This window comes from Antedon mediterranea, chromosome 11 (assembly GCF_964355755.1).
Source record: "Antedon mediterranea chromosome 11, ecAntMedi1.1, whole genome shotgun sequence".
Lineage (NCBI taxonomy): Eukaryota > Metazoa > Echinodermata > Crinoidea > Comatulida > Antedonidae > Antedon > Antedon mediterranea.
Window position 1 is genome coordinate 9,901,706 of NC_092680.1, and position 22,916 is coordinate 9,924,621.

The window sequence follows — 22,916 nt, forward strand, 5'->3', positions numbered from 1 at the left end:
TTGTTGTACACCTTACAGTTAACTTTCAGACATATTTTTTAAAATTCAACAATAATTATATAACTTGGAACCCCATTTTTTGACATCAAAGTTTAACCAATTTTAATTTACGGAAGTGGGATATGGGCCTTTTCGAATTTATCACTAATTGATCATTTACATACACGTTTTTTAAGATTTATTTTAGGCATTGGAAACAGCGCACCCAGCGTGACTGTCAAATCAGAATTAGGCAGACTATCCGAGTCGGGTTGGTGAACATCAGTCCAAAATACGCAAATTTTTTTCCAAAATACGTCAACTTGAGGGCGCTATACTAATCCAAAATACGCGAGTCTTTCCAAAATACGTCGACTTGAGGGCGTTATTCATTTTCCAAAATACGTGAATTGTCCAAAATACGTAAAATTGAGGGCGCTATTCATTTTCCAAAATACGCGATTTGTCCAAAATACGTCAATTTGGGACTGCTAGTAATTTTCCAAAATACGTCAACTTGAGGGCGGCAAACTTGTTTCCAAAATACGAGAGCCTTTCCAAATGTATCATTGAGAGTGTAAGGTAAAATTACAATTTAATGTATTTCTTAGAATAAAACAAACAAGTACATTTTAGTTATAAATGAAATTATTGGAAGGCAGAATTTTTTGTAAATAAAATGTCATAGAGTAGCCAATTATTATTTTTCAATGTAATCATTTATTACTGAATAAAAACAAATATGTGTGTCAATAGACACAGTGCCTATAATATACATTAATAATGTCTGAACGATGTACGATTGCATTGCCAGACGTAGCTAGTTTAAATGAGGCATAAACCGGCTACAAAAACAGCATGTACAAGTATAGTCATAGGTGTGTGTTATATATTTGGTGATCTACAAAATTGATATTTTTCCCGAGCTCGACAGACCAACATCGCTTTCAATTTAATGTACTTATGGTCTAATACAAGTTATCTAATCTGAATTCTAACACAATAGTTAGTTTATATAATAAAAATAATAAAAAGGTATATGGTATTGTAATTAAAATAATATCAATAATTGGTTAGAAGAAGTAAAGTAATTATTTTTTGACACGAAAACGTCGGCAAAATACCCATAGTTAAAACAGTTAGTTAAAGTTCAAAATGGTTAGGTTAAAGATGTATTGTCCCCCAAAAAATGAAAAATAAAGATGAAAAAAATCAAATTTTGAATAGACCGTTTTGTAGTTAACATAAAGTTATTCACTTCCACCGAAAAAAAATCCGAAAAAAATATTGATTTCGCTTATAAAAAAATCAAAATAAATTTACCATTTTTTCGAACTCATCGGCTCAGAAATTAGGCCGGTAGAGCTAACTCATACATATGCATGATATGTTAATGAGCATCCACACAGCAGAGATCTGATCTATCTAACAATGGACGATGCACGTTGTATGGTACAACAACACCACCAGAGATCGACGCGACTGTGGGTTTCCCTGGGATGGCTGATCGTATAAATATGTAAAGCTGAGCTGTTAATTTGTCGGTATGTAGGCCTAGACGGTTATTTTAAATATAATAATAGGATCAGGTGCCGTTTTCGGCCACCTCGACTTATATGGACTATACCATTATTATGGTAGGGGTGTGGTGTATTATGTTAGCTACTTAATCTTAGCTACATTCCGAAAATACAGCCAGCTTGCTGTACCATATATATTTACAGTTGAAGCTTGTTTAACTAATTTTTATGATAAAAATAAAACAAACATTTTTCAGGGAAAATGGTTGCAATACAAGCCTGAAATTGAGAACCTTCCAGCAGCACTGTACAAGTAGACAGAGGGGAAAAGCCAGCTTAGCCATTTTACAACACAAACAAATGTTCTCTGTACTGTAGTAAGTCAAATATTTATTTTCTATTTTTATAAGTTATAACATTATAAGTAATGTGTTTTAATTACCATAGAAAGGTAGTATACTTATTTGACTATGTCAAAGTAAGCAATTTCACTAGCCCAATTTTGCACTAAATATGCATGATCTACTCAACTCAACTCAACGTAAACATTTATTTTCTTTCTTTCATTCAATAATAAAACAAATGAATAAGGTATTAAAAAAAGTAAGTACGAGTTACAAATAATACATTTCATTAATATAATATATAAACACGACAGGCAAAGAACATTAGTTCTAAACCAAAGGCAAATAACTGAAAAAAATGACAATGCTGTGGGTATCAGTGGCTGGATCTCAATGGAGATACAAAAAAAGCGAAAAACTAAATCAAAACGATAAAGTAGACAGCCAGAAAAGTTATCAGAGCTATATACATACACACACACACATACATATATACAAATCAATTGTGTTGCATAGCACTGTGTAAATATATATAAATAAATAAATTATTTTATTTTTTTAATATATTGATAACATCAAATAATACCTTATATAAAAAGAACTGCAACATGTGGAAAAAAAGATGGCAATCCACGAAAGGCAAGCCTGTGATGTGGAAGCCCACACAATGAAGTAATAAATAAGTTAGACAGAACGACAAACACATAGGTACAGAACAAACTTACAGGACACGAATCACAACACAAACAGACATCAACAAACAGAACATGCACAGACACACCCGAACACACATCACCAGGGGAAAACATTAATATTTAGAAATGAGGAAAGATTTGAATGTTTTATTAAATAAAAATTTAGTAGCCGAATGTTTAATTTGAAAAGGAATTTTATTCCAATTCATGGGACCAGTATATCTGATTGAATGTTTAAAGGCAGTGAGTCTTGGTTTTGGCAAATGTAGGTCTTGTGCAATACGAGTATTATAATTATGAACTTCGTGATTAAATTTGAAGAGATGAGATGAAGGAGAATCAGCTGTCAAAGAGTCATAAATAAATGACATTTGTTGAAAAAGATTGATATCAGCTAATTTAAGAAAATTATGTACGGAAAAAATAGGGGAAGTATGAGAAAGACGATTCGAATGGGTAATAAGCCTAATGGCCTTTTTTTGTAAAATAATAAGTCTATCAATAGATGTCTTGTAATTATTAGCCCAAACAATATTGCAATAATTTAGGTAGGGCAAAATAAGAGAGCAATATAATAAACGCAAAATTGTTAAAGGGATATAGTGAGAAAGCCTATAGATAATTCCTATATTTTTTGAAACCTTCGAAGCAACCGAATCAATATGACATTTCCATGTTAATTTAGAGTCAAGGAAAACTCCAAGAAACTGGACGGTATCAGTGAGCGGAATATTAATATTATTTAACAAAATTAAGTTATTTCCAAGAATGAAGGATTTGTTAGGACTGTGAAAAATAATAGCACTGCATTTTTTAAAGTTTACCGAAAGTTTATTAGCTGAAAAATATTTTAAAACAGACTTAAGTTCGTTGTTAACAACATCAAATAGTGTATTAATGTCACTATGCGAATATAAAATAGTGGTGTCATCAGCATATAAGAAAGACGAGAGAATGGAGGAATTATAAAAATCATTAATATAAATTATGAATAATAGAGGGCCAAGCAATGACCCTTGTGGAACGCCACACGAGATGGACCGGAAATCCGATGTATTATTATTGAATTTTGTGCACTGAGTGCGGTCAAGAAGATAGCTCTTGAATAAATCAAGTGCAATCCCTCTAACGCCATAGTGAGAAAGCTTAGATAACAAGATGTTGTGGTCAATGGTGTCAAAAGCTTTCGATAAATCAATCAAAATTTCCATGGATAATTTATTTTCTTCAAAAGCATCTAAAATATAGTTAGTCAGCTCAATAAGTGCCATTGAGGTGGAGTAGCATTTTCTAAATCCAAACTGATGCTGAAAGAGGACATTATTCTTTTGAAGAAAGGAATAAGTTCGATCATATATAATGCGTTCAAATAATTTCGAAAAAATAGAGAGAATAGAAATAGGGCGGTAGTTGCTGATTTCAGAGGTGTTACCGGATTTAAAGACGGGAGTTACAATAGCGCGCTTTAATTTGTCTGGAAAAATACCGCATGAAATCGAAGAATTAAAGATATGACAAAGGGGTTTGAAAATAAAATATGCAGATTGTTTAATAACAAAAGTATTAAATCCATCTAAACCAGGAGCTTTGTTGTTGCCAAATGAGGAAATAATTTTGAGAATTTCATTTTCATCAACTGGGTTTATAAATAGAGACTGCGCAACGGAATTGGGTAAATAGTCAGTAATACTAATATTGCGATCATGTGGAATTTTACTGGCAAGTGTGGGTCCAATGTCAACAAAAAAGTCATTGAAGCTATTAGCAATAATCTTTGGATCGCTAGTTAAGGTACCATTACAATTAATACGTTTTACATTGTTGCTTTTGCTGGGAGTAGTATGAAGTACATTTCTAATTGTAGACCAAGTTTTTTTAATATTGTGTTGATGTTTGGTGAAGAGCTTAAGAAAGTAATCAGATTTTGAAGAGCGAATTATAGTAATGAGCAAATTACGATATTGTTTAAACATCGTTTCATTCTATTTTTTCCAGATTTTCATACTTTGCTTTTACTTTTTTTAAAGACGTTGAGCTGATGAAGACTGGAACAGAGGTCACCCAAAGACAACAATGATAGACTCGGTATTGGAATATGATTGGATATTGCAGGAAAAATATTTCTGACTATCCTGCTGCATTCGGCCAATATGTTCTTGTCCAGCTTGTAAAATATTGTATAATTTTTTTTGTATTATATGTACAGTATATTATTTTGTAAACATAACATTCAATAAATAAAAAAGAACTACTACAACAGTACACAGGATAAATTCTTCAAATTTACTTACACTTCATAATTTTACTGTAAATATTACAGTGCAAAAGTAGTTAATAAAATATATATATACAGTATATCTTATTGAATCACTGTATTGTTTTTTGTGTCAATTTGTCTACTAATTATCAATGTGTTGATTGTGGCAGTAATTACGACAGCTATAGTCTTCTAAGATCGCTAACATCCATTACAAAGTGTCATTTTAATAGTAAGAAACGTTTCAATAAATTGTGAATGTTGCCACTGTACGATACATGTTATGTTTCTCACTACTTGGTCTTATTGTTCAATCAATCAACCTAAAAAAAAAAAGAAATTTGTGTCAAAATATCTGCATAAAATGTTTATTTGCGGAATGTTTATTTGAACCTATTGCATTTGATACAGTAAATATTTTTTAAATATTGCATCAGTAAAACATCCAAAACAATATTTAGATTTTCTTTTTTTTTAAATTTTCACTGCCGAATAGATAGTTGAAATCTTTAAAAATTAAACCAATTCATCGTGATTAAAACAAAAATACATCCCTTCTGGTGGTGGTCTACTGTAGCCCTAGCTAGCAGTGTACTGCCTAGGCCTACTACACTCTACTTCTAGAGACAGAAGTAGGCAGCAGTTAGGCTACTCGAGACTGTCAGTGCTAGTAGTAGTAGACTAGTAGTACAGTAGCAGCAAATTCGGGCCTAGCTAGGCCTCTCCTGTTAGCGAAACAAAAACTCACCTAAATGAATAAGATTCAACATCAAAGTTACCAACTGTAATTCTAACTTAGCATTCTGCTAGCTATAGTTTTCGTGTTTTCTTCAAGATTCGTCTCGCATCACTACTCGACTCTCTCGCACGCATGGCATTGCTATCGTTGTTGGCTGTTGATTTGGAAAGCGTCATCATCCACACGATGTATCCATACAATATGAATATTTATGAGCTAACTCAGGTCAAGGGTTAAATTAAACCGGAACACATTTGTCTTCCAGACAAATAGCTTCCGGTTGGTTAATTTTTGCATTAAATTGCGATTTTCCCGTGTAAAAAATTATTTTTTTCAATCCAAATTGAGGTCAAAGTGAATAACTTTTATGTGCAATTAAAATGGCCTATTCAACAAAAATATCGAAAAAAAAATTTTTTTCAGGGGGACAATACATCTTTAAGCGAGAGAGATCTAAATGTAATTTTATAGTATTTTTGAAAACAGCCTCGCGTTTTGAAGTTTCGAAGATTTTTTTTGGAAAATTCGCGTATTTTGGAAAACTGTGCCTTCAAGTTGGAGGGTATGTCGGATAACTTTCTTTTTGTAGAAAATTAATAGCGCTACAAAACTTGTTTTAAGTTGGATAATTTTCCTAATTTAGAAAATTAATAGTAGCCTCAAGTTGAAGTATTTTGGAACAAGTGCCACAACAATTATATTGGAGAAATTGCGTATTTATGCAAATAATTAGCGCCCTCAAGTTGACGTATTTTGGAAAATTACTAGCGGTCCCAAATTGACGTATTTTGGACAAATCGCGTATTTTGGAAAATGAATAGCGCCCTCAGGTTGACGTATTTTGGACAATTCGCGTATTTTGGAAAATGAATAGCGCCCTCAAGTCGACGTATTTTGGAAAGACTCGCGTATTTTGGATTAGTATAGCGCCCTTAACTTGACGTATTTTGGAAAAAATTCTGCGTATTTTGGACTGAATTTCACCAACCCTATTGGAGTCTATCCTTACAAATTAAGTGCTTTATTTCTATTATTCGCTTTATGTATCATTGAAATGGATAAAAATAGATTTCTTTTTAAATAATTATACGTTTCAACTAAGAAAAACTAATAGAAATGAACAGTGTTTGGTTAAACAAGTGAAAGATCTGCTTTGTTCCACTGGCTACGGTTAAGTCTGGTACGATCAGAAAGTTGAAAAACAAATTAATTAATTAGAGATTGAATTATGGTATCATTTATTAAATATTACAGATAGGAAACGTAAAAGACAAAATTTCGTTTAGGAGTTCTAGATCTCCAAGTTGAAAAGGGTAGATGGAACAAAATTCCACTTCAAGGCCGTTTACGTAAATTTTGTAATTTAAGTTTAATAGAAGATGAAATTCACTGCCAGCGGAAGTACAGCGTCATAAAACTGTCTGTAAGTTTGCCCCATATACAGTAGTAGACAAGAATGAAGTGATAGAACTTTACAGGGATATACACACACTACGGCGTTATAAGTATTAATATCAAGGTAAATAAACCCATTACAGACCAAATAGTCCAGTGAAAATATGGTTGAACCTAGAACAAATTGCAACAGAACATCGGGAAGTGGATTAATTAGCATAAATTCAAAATGGCCGCCATTTGCTATTTTAAAGGCCTGTATCTCCTTAACGGTTGGATTTAAACCACCTAAGTGCATTACGGGTAGATATTATATTAAACATTCTAATTAGCATATTTAAATTCCCATATAACGTACCTATGACGTCATATGGTAGTGTTATAACTGCTTAAATGACATTATATTATGCGAACAATTTACAAACTGCAGGAAGACAAGTTTCTTAACATTCTCCTTGTTGAAATAAACATCATTCCCAAAGTTTACCAAAATCGGACACTAGGAAGTGGGTTAATTAGTATACATTCAAAATGGCCGCTATTTACTATACCATTTTGAAGCTCCGTATCTCCTTAACGGTTAAATTTAGACCACCTAAGTGCATTGCGAGTAGATATAAATCTGATATTGAACTTCCCAATGAGCACATTTAAATTACCATATGACGTAACTATGACTTCATAAGGTAGTTGTGACGTCATATATTATGTTATAACTACTTAAATGACATTATCCTATTCTAATAAATGTAGAAACTGCAGGAAAACAAAACATTTTCCTGTTGAAATGAACATGATATCCAAAGTTTACCAAAATCGGACTTCAATAAGGGGGTTAATTAGCATAAATGTAAAATGGCCGCTATTTACTATACCATTTTGCACCTATGTGCATTAAGAGTAGATATAAATGTGATATTAAAAGTTTCAATTAGCATTTAAATTACTATATGACGTACCTATGCGTTTTAGCCTACCACACCTCTATTACTGCAATATAATATGGGGAAATGAATATCCAACAAACTTAGAAAAAATACATAAATTACAAAAACGTATAGCTAGAATGATTACAAACTCACCGATGAGAACAGCCTCCAAACCACTATTACAAAGTTTAAAAATGTTAAATATATACGATATATATAAAATTCAAATTGCATGCTTTATGTTCAAATATCATCTCCAAGAACTTCCCATCTCTATAAACAACTTGATTGATTTAAACCCTAAAACTGATCGCTTAAAAGACATTAAGAAACGCAAATAAGATATACATTCCACACAGTAGACTAGAAATAAATAAAAGATCAATTTTCATTGAAGGACCATCTTACTGGAATAAACTCCAGTCTACTCTAGAACAAAATCACATGACCTTGCTCCCTATATTAAAGTACAATATTAAAAAGATGATATTTGAAACATATTGCTAGCTACTATTGCTACTGCACAATGGAGTTGTAAGTATTTTGCTTAATCTCACTTTGTTTTTTTCTTTTTCTGTCTCAAAATGTCATTTTTGTTGTTGTTATGTAATGCGTCCGTCTATGTTTTATGTTTAGACTACAAAGACAAGCCACTTTGGCTTCTGTGTATCTAACCCATAAAACTGTTAAATGTTGAATAAATGTTGTTAAATATAAAAAAAATACTGACAATCTCGGAAATACTATGACATAATATGGTAAATGTGATGTCATAAAATGTCACAATACTGTTCAAATGACATATCCTATAGGGAAAATGTAAAATCTATTGAAATTTATCCTTAAGTATGATCCTTATTTACAAAATCTCATAAAACCATTAATTCTACAGAACAGTTATAAAAGGTTGTGATCATCAACTGTAATTCCGCAACTGATTTGCACACAACTTACTTGTTTTGTGTTTCCTACAACTGCATCTTTTAGAACCTCATATCTTTAAATAAAAAATATTGTAACGAGGCCATTGTCTGTTGGTCAGGCTATTCAAACCCAACCCACAAACTCATCTCAATTCCCCATCCAAAATTAAAAATTAAATGATAAATGTCATACTTTCCCTTCATTAATAAAAAACGATTGCGTTTTAAGACAGAAGAAGCAAACAGTAGTGGAATAATCAGTAGTTAAAGAAAACATCTTAAGGAGCAAATTTGCAACATCTTTGTAACGCTCTGCACTTGCAAAGAAAGAGAAGGGCGAATTATATTCGAAGCAAGAACTGTTCAGTCCAAAATTAACATGCTGTGCCTACATGTATGATGGAAGTATTTTGACGGCACCAACTATTACATTTTCTATGTATGTACTTTGGATAGGAAACTCTGATATTTAGGATGGGGTCGAATTTTTAAACCCCAGACTCATTACAGACTTAATAATCTCTTTTCTTTAAATATATATGAGATTGTAGTTATAAAAAAATGCAGTTGCAGAAAATTAACTGGAATGTTCTAATGCATGCTGTGAAGGGTGGTCGAATAACTTCAGATACCCATGATCTTAACCTGGAAGTTTTACTAAAGTACTACTTTCCTACGGCTTTTATATTTTTCGCTTAGAATATAATGCTAATTGAGCATTATTGTGACACAATATGACGTCATAACTATCTTATGACATCACAGGTACATTATATGGTAATTTAAATATGCTAATCGGAAAGTTTAATATCACATTTATATCTACTCGCAATGCACTTAAGTGGTCTAAAATCAACCATTAAGGAGATACGGAGCTTCAAAATGGTAAAGTAAGCGGCCATTTTTAATTTATGCTAATTAAGCCACTTCCTTCCTTATGTTGCAATTCACACTATCTTTGACTTATCTTTACTGGACTAAATCAGTTTAAGTCACTAAGAGTAATAAATTACGTTGTTTTGGTTTAAAGAAAAATTAAAACAAAATATTTAGTATTATTATAGTAACATGTAATTTAGGAAAGCCAAAAAAATGTTCGTTCTTTGTTGAAATTTGTTATTATTATATTATATAGAAAAATAATAATAAATAAATTTGGAAATTCCGCAAAGTGTTTTATCAGTGATATAACGCTTCAATTGTTACCCTTGCTTTGATAGGGTAAGCAGAGTGTAAAGAGTAACCTGCAAACAATGGTTAGACTTATAGATATATAACAGATATATACAAAAGTTAGATTTGATGTATTTTTGCGTTAAATATTGAAACTTTATTAAGGTTACATTTGGACGAAATTGCATTTCTTTAAATGTTCAATGACCATTTGACCTACAAAGATGTCAATATATGTTACGTTTTATTTTTTCACAATGAATATATCAATTAAGCAACCTACACAGTACATATTAATACCAAAAATATGCAAATGTGATCACTAAATACAAATTTATTAATAAAAATGTAACTTTCTTATTTATTGTGTCTATTGGTTTAAGAAAACATTAGTTTGCATAAGATATCTTGTATTTTTGTGTTTAAAATTGAAATTTATAAGTTAATTTAGAAGAAATTGCATTTTTGACCTCTAAAGACATCAATAGATATTGGATTCATTTTTTAAAGCATATTACAAATATATTAAAATAAAGAAATCAATACACTACATACTGATAACAAGAAAATGTAAATCTGTTCACTAAATCTTAAGTTATTTGCAAAAATGTTACCCCCTACCCCATAATTGTCACAAATTACTAATGACGAAAAATGTTCTTTATAATGAACAGCATATTCTATTTTGAAAAAATGTTAACTTCAATTTTCTTATTTATTGTGTCTATAGGTTTAAGAAAACATTAGTTTTTGTTAAAAACTGAAAGTTATAAGTTAATATTAGAAATGACCTATAATGGCGTTAATAATTGTTGAATTTACTTAGAAAAATATATTACACTTAAGCAATCTATACACTACATATTGATACCAAGAAAATGCAAATCTGTTCATTAAATCCAGAGTTATTAGCAAAAGTGTTACCCCTACCCCAAAATTTTGTGTTGCATATTTTCCGTAGACAGTGTTATATAATCCTAAAAAAATGACTATTAAGCTGTACAATTGGCATTGCTATCATGGATTTCTGAAAATTAGACATTTTAGGCTTTCCGAAAATGTATGGTAGCATTTGCCATCAATTTGATACCGAAAAAATGTCTGGCCCATGGACTAATAATTCATTTATTGTAAATCAGTATCAAGACAGTTTCGTCAAGCTGTCTCAATACTAATCGAAACCACAGTAAAATGTTTTCACTAATGATTAGACTTTTCTTTGTTGGATGTCATTGGTGTAAGTGACGTCAAACACGAAAATCACATTTTTAAATTGACTGAAAACAGTTAACGACCATTTTTGTGTAAATTTAACTTTGAATGAACAGTGAATTCATGCAATTTTGAGCTGTCAGACAAGAGATACAGATTTAAATTAAATAGATTATTTATTATATAATACCTAGATCAAAAGTGGATTTTTTAACATCCAACATATATAAACACTTTACATTGAGAGTACTTGATGGTACTTTATACAAGCACATCAACAACTGAAAAGCTATTTAAAAAAAAGTTTTCGGAGTGCACTTTTGGCGGAAAGTGACATTGTACGGTATGGATTGTATTTTTTTTTTTAGAGTTAGAATGAATTCCGTTTTCAATCGGGTGAATACAACTGGTTAAGAGAATCAAATAACAACTACCGTATTGAAGTAGATGAGTTTTATAGTCTTTAGTATTAGGTCTTCGGGTAAAAATCCTATCGTTCAATCCTGTTCCGATCTCTTAAGACTAAAAAAATCCTCATGATAATTAGTTTAATAATATTTTAAAAGTTATAACACAAAGTTTGACCCAAAAAAATGTGTGGTATAAAGAGAAAAACTGTACATTCAAATGTCCGTAAATTAAATTTGTTCTACTGGTTTTGACCAATTTAAAATTGTATTCGTTCATCTAAGTATTATTTATTTGAATAAAATAGTTACTTATATATATATCTTCAAATAATCAAAATAATATATAAATGAATTAAAAATAAGCAAATAAATAGCTTAAAATAGTTTTATCCTAATCTAGTGCGACAAATATTTACGATTTAACAATAACATGGCGTCGATTACGGATCACACATTTTTTTCTGAGAGTTCCAACAAAATGTTGATTCCACCATGAAAGCCGTGTTTAGGATGTTAGATTTAATAAGGTTGTTGCTTGTACCAGATTGTGGATAGTATCTGCAAAAATATGAAGACTAAACTTTTTCATATTCGGATTTCGCCTTACTTTAATTGATTGTTAATATTATGTAGTAAAGGGGAACAGACGATCGGGACCATTTTTTTTTTCATATCGGTCGTGTTTTTTTTAATCGATTGGGTTTTATTGCATCGTGCTATTTTGTATTTGGTGCACTAAATACATTTTCGTGATCATTATAATTCGTGATTGATTTTAAATTAGGTATGCCCATTGTTTATATTTTACCGTCTGGGTATTTTTAGACGATGAGTATTAATGCTAATTATATATTTCCTTTACTTTATTACAGGTGGGGAGGAGAGGATGTGCTTTTCAAAATTGTTGTGAAAATATGATTGTTTATAATTTTATATTATACTAATTAATTAAATGTTAACATTGTTTAAATGTAATCATTTTAATATAATAAACGTCAATGGTCGGATAAATTTGGTAGAAGATGAAACGAGAAAACCTCCTGTGCCCTGTTATTCTTCAGCACGTGATTTGTTGACCGTGACACACCGGGGATTCTCCTTAAAATAAAACGTAGCGTGTTACGACTAAACATCAAAGCGGTAATACTAATAATTGCCTACCAACATGGGAAACAGTTTGATTTTATGATACTTATTATTATGTCGATCGTCTGACATGCAGTGATTTGATTTGATTTGTATTTATTAGGAAAATCATCATAAAAAATACATAAGTGATAACATTAATTACTGACATTACAAATAAAACATTTATAAAAGATTTTCCAGGATAGCCCAAACAGCTTATTAGCTTATTTCCACTGGGATCCTTTAATGTAGTAGTAAATAGATATACAATTCCCCAGCCCTGTGGCACGGCGCAACAACGTTAACAGTCATTGGTAAGTTTAACACCTTATAAGCAAAATTCGTTTCGTGCAAGCTATGTGCTACACCGTACTTGCTTAAATGTTGATATAATTAAATAACTTGTATTTGTATTTTATAGTAAAGAGATTTTTGCCAGGAAAAATTACCATTTGCCTACGACAAATAACATTTGAATCAATAATAATATTTCAATAAACAATAAATTACCATCTCATCTATATTATTAGTATTATTAATATTGGATGATAATATAATTACTCTAGAACATGTAGTTGGGCTAACTTAGTAATAGTAGGCCTAGTATAATAATATATACGCTAGCGGCTAGCTTAGTCTAATTAGTCAGTGTAGTAGTGGGCCTGTTCCCTGTTTGTATAAAAACCAGAACAAAAATGTGTAAGACTAAAATAGTATGTTTTTATTTATATATTAATTATTAATTTATTATCGCCATTAAATAAATGGTTTTTTTTCATTTACAGTAGTATGGAATATAAATGAGACACCTATTATGCGGTATAGTTTCATTTTGCTGAAGTATCAACTACTAAGTGCATCATCATAAACAAGAAATATTTCTTACAAAAAACGCTGCTCGCTTATTGAAAAATATTTTTTATTTCGAATGTTTTTGAATGAGTCATTTTATTGTCACATAATAGTTATTTTACCTGAAAAAAATGTAATCTAAAGCAACAAATACTTAAATTGTCTGTCAGACAATGGTTTTTGGGTTTCTTTTCTTTTTTTATATGTGAATAAATATTATTTTTTTGTTACAGAAGTGAATACTCAATTTCTGTCACTTTAGTTAATTTTATTGCTAAGGTCAAATCTGGGAGTCACTTCATCACCCTAGATATTTCAATTGTGAAGTATCCTATTACAAACACAAACTTTAATGGACTGTTTCGATAATAATTCAATGAATATCTGACAGTGAATATATCAGAAATGCTTAGGGATTTGTAATTTTAGCATGACATGTCCTAATAGACTCTTTCACAGACGTTTTTTGGGTCTACTGTAGCAGCTGGAATCAATAAATCATAGTGGAGTTTCCATTTTCACAAAACTGTCTGTCCTTAGAACTATAACTGCTGCTTGCTTTAGCTTCTGATTGAGTAGTCCTAATGGGACGTAGCGGGCTAGAGCAGCAGCGTGAAAAACCTACTGTACCCTGAAGTTTGTTGGTTAGATATTGTATAGTGAAAAGAATTCACAAGGCAAAAACACAGAGCCAACATTCCTCAATGCTTACCGGTCTTGAGTACTATGACTACTCTAGATGCTATTAGCCCACCTGTAAAGTGCCTATAGGCCTATAAACATTTTAAATTGAGTATTGTACAAAATGTATAAAAGCAATCAAACAAAATTAGTATTTTAATTGTTTGTGGTGGCCTAGTTATACTACTGTATTATTATTACCCAAGTCAAATAATGAAGCTTGTTTTTTTAAGTATTAGAAATGACAGTGAGCCAAGTAACTATGGAGTATCTATGGACTACTAGAAGTGCATTGTAAAATTGTTTCAATTACATATTTAAGAAAATAAACTACACACAATAGTCAATGATTAAAGTAAATATATATATTGAATCAAATTATACTATTAATATTATAGTGAATTTTTTTTATCTTTACAGGCTTAATTTCAAAGAAGGCTACTCATTTCATCAGAACCAATAACCTGTATGGCCTCCACGAGCAATGGAACTGTATTTAAATTAATAATAATAATAATAATAATAATAATAATATTTATTCGGCAAAAGTTCATAAAGTACATTTTACAATTCATCTTGCCAGGAGCAAGTAATAGGCATGAGCCCAAACAGAAAACTGCTCTTACTCCATCATTACTTATAAAATACAAAAATAACAAAACTAAGTAGCACAAATTAAGTCAAAATAAAACAAAACAAAACAAAGTTATAATGAGATACACCAATTAAAAATAAGCTGCATTGAATAAACAATATAAACAATTACAGTACAACTTAATATTTTGAGATCAAATGTTTGATGAGTTGGGCTTTAAAGTCTGAAATTGTAGCACATTGTTTAATTTCATTGGGAAGTTGCTCCCATAATCTAGGGAAAATAACAAACGATGAATTTAAAAATGTATTGGTCTTTGCCTTCCAATGTATTAACCGCCCTTCACACCATTTAATAAATGTAATACCTCAGCAAAGTACCAAAACAATGCAGGAGCACATGAATTGATTTATCAATGACCAATGTTCGAGAAGATATTCAAAGATCCCAAGCACCTCTACTTAATAAAGACAGTATTAATAATTTTTGACATTGTAGACTTTCTCCAGACACCATTTCATTTTCATAATGTTTTGATTGTTAACAACAAAAAATGTTATTTCAGATGGCTTCATTGGTAAACTTATAACTATGTTACAGAATAACATCAATATAAATATAAAGATGTCAAGTTACTAAGACTAGTTATTAGTTATTAGTTATTTATACCAAAGGGTAAACTAATCTATGCATCTCTGTATTAAGTCAGATAATACAAGAAACAAGCAAAAATGTTTTAAAAATTCTATATTAAGATTGTTTCGCAGTGTTTTATTTTATGTAACGGCCTAGCGATGACGTTTAATCAAGTGCGTATTACCCTACCTATGATATTTAGGTCCAACTGTTATATAAAGAACAAAATTATTAAGAGCTAGGCCTAAATTTGTTATTCTTAAGAGGTCGGAACGAGAGTGGTTATATTTCTAGCTGCATTTTTGCCTTCACCCGATGGCATATATAGATAACTTATTTTGGAATATGACGAGCATGTTAAGTTAATTTTTTCTATTCGTGGAACGTTTCACTAAACACATAAAACACAAGTTTTTATGTTTTCTTTCAATTCTTTACTTTGTGTTCTCTTTCAACAGAATCATGTGGTGGGTTCGAGTTGTTCTCTTTACTTAGGTGATATACTGGACGCAGGACTAAAGTCCTCTATATCCAGATCCAATTGGTCCAATCCTGGTATTTTGAATCCTTAACTTGTGATCGTATATTACTAGTTGATTCCGCCAGAATTTGTCCAGACTTTCTTTAAACTGTTTAGTGAGGTTGCTGTCACAACATGTTCCGGTAATGCATTCCAATTATCGGTTATACAGTTACTAAAGGAAAATTTCCTTTTATCCAAATGGGAAACTTTCTTAGCTAGCTTAAGAGAGAGCCTCCGTGTTCTATTAGATACATTTAGTTTTAGGAAATCAGATACTGATTTATCATAATAGCCATTTAGAATTTTGAAAGTTTCAATCATGTCATTACGACAGAGGTGTGTTAGAACCAATGATCAGACCGTTTTTCCTAAATTATTTAAGTCTATCATTAGGCCTGTAATTGAATACGCTTCACCTGTCTGGTTTCCATTTCTGCAAAGCACCATCAATCAGATTGAATCTGTTCAGAGACGCTTTACACGATCATGCTTCCCACGTTTTTTTCACATGGATTATGACATGCGGCCGTCATACGAACGAAGGTTACGGACTCTAAAATTACCCACGATTTATAATAGACTTAAATTCATCCGTGTTAAATTTGTTGTGAAGTGCCTCTGTACAGATTTCCTAATTGATGGTGCTTTGCTACCTAAACCTGTTGAACGTAGAAGTGAGAAACTTGTTTTCAGACATGAGAAGTCTCGTACTAATGCTTTTTTTTATTCTGTTTTTATTTCATTTCCACGGATGTGGGATGAGATTCCGGTATATATAACAGACATGTTTATTTATAATGATTGCAATTTTTATTCTGTTTTATATAGATTCTATGTTACCGGGTTGTTAAATGTTTATCCTTGTTAATGTTATTTTGCCACCAGCACTATCAGGAGAGTCTTTTATAGCGATATTTTTTTGCTTTTTGACAATCCGCCAGGATAGTGTTCTGCGCTTTTTCTCTGCTTGTTGTTGTTCTATGTTATATATGCTTTTTGTATTGTTTTTGTATTATTTTTTCTGGATAATAAATGAATATGAATATGAATATGAATACGACATCTTCTATAGACCAAAGTAGGCAGTTTTAAAGCTCTTAATCTGTCTGAATAATTAAGCCCCTTAAGGTTAGGGATCAAACGTGTAGCTCTAGGTTGAACACTTTCTAGAAGATCTATATGTTTCTCTAAATATGGACACCACACAGAAACCTATAGCCTATTTGCCTTGTTGACCATCTCTGTTATATGCATTTCAAATGATAATTTACTATCTATTATAATTCCTAGGTCTTTCTCATGGTCGACATGTAGGAGATTTTCAGTATTACTATCTGGGTCCAATGAATACTCATATTGAATGTGTGTTGCATTCCTTCTTCTTAATTCCAAAACCTTACATCTGTTGTCTGTCTTGTTCTTGGTAGCTGTAAAAGGAGATTCAGAAGCTGTCAAAACCGAAGAAAATGAAATTACTTCAGTTTCACGACCTGACGTATCGAATGCGTTATCAGCGTAGCCGGCGATATCAAATACAATGTTATTTGGATATCCGACGCGGGCGTATTGTTGTACATCGAAGTTGTGTTGTTACAGGTATCGTAGCCACGTGTTACATGTGTACTCTGGACACAAACAAATGGAGCATTGTTCGACGCTACAGACGCAATTGAAAAGTGTATATTTTATATCGAGGTCGCAACCAACCTCACGAAATTTGGGGTGAATATAACTTGTACGGCCAACTACTGTAAAATAAAACGTTTCAAATGCAGTTTAACGATTGATGTACAAAATAATCTTCCTCGAGTTCTCCATCCTATCATGATGAACTTCGCAGTCTCACCATAGTTCGAGTTTATGTGAGAGACTTTTTAGGTACCAGAAACACTTACATGCCAAATTAGTAACATGTTGAATAAAGTCGACTGGTTCCAAAAAATATTAAGTTTTGAATTTTACTAATTGTTTATAATATAATCACATATTTTAAATTAACCTGTGTGACGTTTCGTGTACAGCCTGTCGACTATTCAAGCTAATGCATAAGAAAACAGAAATCACAACATCAATATAAACTGTGCATGTTGTACACGTTTGCAGGACATACTCAATCATTAGCAACAACGGTAGGCCTACTGACGACAAACATTAGTTTAAAGAAGCCAACCGCTGGTCGACGAAAAGTAATTTTGATTTAACAAAAAAGTAAAACAATCGCCCCTGGTTGAAAAAAATTTACAAAATAAAGCACACGATCAATGATATAAGAAAAAGTAAGAAAGAAAACACCATGTGAGTAAGCCTAATCAATAGGCATTATTTCGAACATGCAAACGTAGGCCTACTGTAATGCTGTACCTTCAATCTACCAATTAATACTGTCTGCTTCTTTCCTTGATATACCAACATAATAGACTAGACCACTTGGCTTTAATCTAATAAATTTGTTTGACCAAGCAATAGAAGCAGAGTCGGTTAATGCTGATAAAGTACAATAGTAAAGTAACAATATTATATAACCTAAAGAATGAAATAAAGGAAAGAATCCTTCAATCCCATTAGACCTTTACAAAGATGACACCATAGGTCTATGATACGGTGTCAATAATAAGCAAGCACAGGTTCCAAAGTTAGTTAAATATCTCCTCATCGTTACCGTTTCTCATGTTCGAGTTTCGGTTGGGCTGACTTTTTCTCATTCTCCTAGATTTCCTTATCTTATCGTTTCAAATTAATTTAATAAAGTTCAGTATATCACTGGGCGGTTTAGAATTAATGTTCTTTTGTCTGTTGTCTGTATATATATATGAAAGTATCTCATCGGAGATCCTGCTTCCAAATCCAAAGGCAAATTACTAAATCAAATGATAAAGTAAAACAGCCAGCAAAAGTTAGCAGAGCTTTCGGGAAACACTAGCCCTTCATCAGTGCAAGTGAGGGAATTTGGATAAATTCATAGCATAAGAACTGACAAGTGCTGCCTGGGTGGATAGTAATAAAATAAATACAAACAAAAGAGACAGGGTGGTGAAGGGTGGCTGGAGACTGAATAAGAGTAGAAAACAAAGAAGGTAGCTTGGTAGAGATATAAACAATTTTGGAATGGAACTAAAACAAGGCCAACAGCCATAAGTCGCGTGCTCTCAGAAAAAAATGAACTTTCAAAAAGTAATGTACATCAAAACAGTTCAAAAAGTACAGAAAAGCGATAAAACGCATAGTGATACCGGACCGACAGACAGACCGATAGACCGACAGACCAACCGACAGACCGACCGACCGACATAGTGAACTATTGAGTCGCGTCCACGCGACTAAAACAGCTAAAATTGGTGGTTAATATTGAAACTTAAATTTCGGTAATCAATTATGGAATAATTTTACCGATCTAGGAGTATGTTCCTAATGTTAAGTCCAAAAGGTTTTGTGATTTTAAGAAGTAATTCACAGTGGTTTTCTTTGTCTTTGTTTTTTGTCGCTCCATTTGGCATCGTGGTCTATTGCAATAACTCTGAAATTTGCAATCGAATTAAAATGTGCGGCTACAGGTTGATCAAGCTTTAATGTTTTGATAGCTGATCTGTGTTGTGTCATTCTCATACGGAGAGTGTTTTTTTTTGTTTCCCCGACGTACTGTTTACCACAAATATTACAGTATATGAGATAAATGACGTTTTTGGTTAGACAATTAATTGATTTTCTTATCCGAAAAATGCAGCCAGTTTCGTTACTCTTAAAATTTCCAGTAGAATCAACCAATGAACAAGTTTTGCAGGATTTGCCGCAAAGGTTACTGCCCAAATTTTGGCTGACATGAGAGTTAATTTCACTCTTAAAATTGTATCTGACTTATCACGAAGGGTGGGAGGTCTACGAAATGCAATAATGGGTGGTTCTGGAAAAACAGTCCTAATAGTCCGGAAGAGTAAAAATTGCCATCCAACTTTTCTAGACTAGAATTTTCCGTAGATTACGAATATTGAAGGTAATCGATCAGGATAGGAAGCGTTTTCGAGATATAAGGGGTCAATGTTCAAAATTGACCAATTACAACAATGTATTATGTATATGTATTATAACAAATTTATTGAAGCATAATTTGGTATTCTATTACATTTTTATGATTATAGGTGTCTATTCAATCACCTTATGAAAACTGTTGTGATTAAGGGTCAAATGTCAATATTGACCAATCATAGAACCTACCTATAAAACCAAATAAAAACTAAGATTTAACAAAAATTGGATGTTCTCTCATCCTGTTAATCAAACGCAATGTAAAAGAGCGAATACATCATTCCATCAATTGACATAAGGTCAATTTCATCAGTTGACATAAGGTCAAAGGTGAACAGTTTAATATGCATATCAATTCGATTTGATCTGCTTTTTTACGTTTGCAATATATAATTTTGGTTTTTATTTGTCTAGGTACTCAGATAACTGAGAATACTTAGTTATGTACTAGCCAGACTGTGCACCTTAAGTGGTGGTGGTAACTGTGGTCTGTCTTTGTAGTGAGTTGTGGATTCCAGTTTTTATTAGCCAATAAAAGTAAAAATCTAAAGCATTATTGACCAAGATTATAGATCTGAGTAATTGTGTTGTCAACTAGGGAAACAGGCAATATTCTCTTAATATTTTCAAAAGGGAAAGAAATCCTGATGGTCTCTTATGAAAGGTAATCATTGACATATTTGAAACATACAGTATTTGCAGAACTTGACAATGAAATACATAGTGACGAATCCAAGATCAGTAAATAGAAAAAGTTGGGGATCAGTGAATGGCCAGAGTCCCAGAGAAATTGTGAATTGAAATTAAAGGTGGGAGGATGGGGGTGGGCTGGGTCACCTGGATCTGCATATGCCCTATCCTGTGAATGAATTGGTATTCTCTGATTCTGATGAATAGTAGTTTACGAATATTGTAGCTCTAATAAATGCAACTGTGTAGTGGTAAATCAGTGAAGGTCAGCGTCACAAATTACATCATAACACTTTAAATTTAACAGTCATAATATTAATGTTATTATTTATTTTACAGTATAATAATTCATTTAAAATAATGCCCACTAGAAAAATTATCAAAATACCATAACTTCACAAATAACGTGATTACATTTATGACCATCGATCTCATAATTTGAATATCTTTGAATTATTTAGTATATCACTTGTAAAAATGTTAACCTTCGACCTATGTCAACTGGTATAATGATGAATGTGCTCTTGAATGTGCTAAAACATTACATTTTGTCTTAAATGTTAGTTTTTATAGGCAAATTTTGTGAGTGTTCAGTATTGACATTTTACCTTTAATTGCAAAGTATTTGTTTATTAGGTTACTGAATAGATACATACAAATGTATTAATAGACTAAATTGAACTTCAATAAATTGGTTATAACTAGATGGTACGCTCGCTTCGCTCGCGTACCATCTAGGTCGTGCCCACAGATGGTTCTCGAATACATAATGATTTCAGCGTTAAAAAACTGGCGATTTCAAATGTACAATAATGCAGGACAATAATACATGTTGTTTACAGGAACGAATAAATATACACTGTGATTTATGTACTCAACTAAAATTAGCACCCTGGGAATTACTTCCGAAAGAGAAACTTGTCACAAAATGAGACCAATTGTTTTAAAAGTCAGATTTAAACTAACTTATTTTGTGTTTTGTATGTAACATTATGGTTGAGGGATGGGGAAAAATTTTTAATTATATTCTTTATTTTATAACGAAATATTGTAATGAAATTGTTTTCATGTTTTACAAATAATATACCACTAAACACAGTAAAACATTGCGATGTAATACTTTGTTGAAACTATCACCGTCGTAGTCGATTGAAATAGTACAGTACATGTAACGATACACTACGACGTATGTTTATATATAATGTTAAACAATTTGTTAAAACCACCTCTATTCGGGGAAAATCATAAATTCGATTTAATCGTCAATAAATATTAAATTATCTAACTCAACTTAATTAGTAGGCCTAATGGTTTTCAATAGTTTCTTAGAGCCAATTCATAATTAAGTTGGTTCCTACCCTACCCACCAAAGTTGTTCTGCGTTTAGGGCATGTGATGCACCGTATAGGCTTATCCTCTACTGGCTTTACAACGCTACTCATGCCAGTGAGGGAAGGGTGATGATGTGGGTGGTTTAAATGCAATAATAAAGATTTGTACATAATATACGGCGACTGAAACGCTAGCTCATTATCCGTTTAAAAAAAATTATATCCAACCTCTGCAGTACAGATTGGAAAAAAAATGGATCGAATTTCTGTTATGAGTATACAGTACTTGCCTTTACGACGCCTGAGGGAATAGACACTTGTGTAACAGAGATTGGAATGTTCCATTCATCGCAAATCAATACATTTATATTATACAAATAATGAATGTTTATGAGTGCAATGGTACAAATAATGGCACGAGGTGAATGATGAAAGGTTATATCAACGAGGCAAAGCCGAGTTGATATAACCTTTCATCATTCACCAAGTGCCATTATTTGTACCATTACACGAATACAAAACATTCATTATTTGTTTTATATAACATCTAAATAAATTCTAGTTATTTGAAAAAAGTACTATTTAACGATCGTTGAATAGTGCGTACTATTGCACGCCATGTGACCCACATTCGTCCAATCAAATGACAGGAATTTATATAGGTGTTATATAAAAACGTATATTAAATCTATCAAAATAGTATTTTTTAAAGAAAATGGGCCTGTCTTCAACATTATGATGCTGTACTCGAGCTGTTCAACCGGTTTTCAGCCATTAAAAACAATTATCGTAGGAGGAGATAGGAAAATGCGAAGCATCCTCGTATAAGACGGACATCCATTAGACAGTGTATACCACGATCGAAAAACACCCCTATTTGGGGC

The 22,916-nt window shown here is 31.9% G+C and overlaps 1 protein-coding gene and 1 long non-coding RNA gene across 2 annotated transcripts in view; both read left to right on the forward strand.

The window, feature by feature from the left end:
* LOC140062959 (small ribosomal subunit protein uS19) overlaps window positions 1-22,916 on the forward strand; it is a 254,689-nt gene that overhangs the window by 206,834 nt on the left and 24,939 nt on the right. The gene's annotated exons all lie outside the window — the stretch shown is intronic.
* On the forward strand, window positions 1,153-4,845 carry LOC140062748 (uncharacterized). Its single transcript, XR_011847529.1, has 3 exons — window positions 1,153-1,523; window positions 1,757-1,876; window positions 4,534-4,845. It is a non-coding gene; the product is annotated as an uncharacterized lncRNA (long non-coding RNA).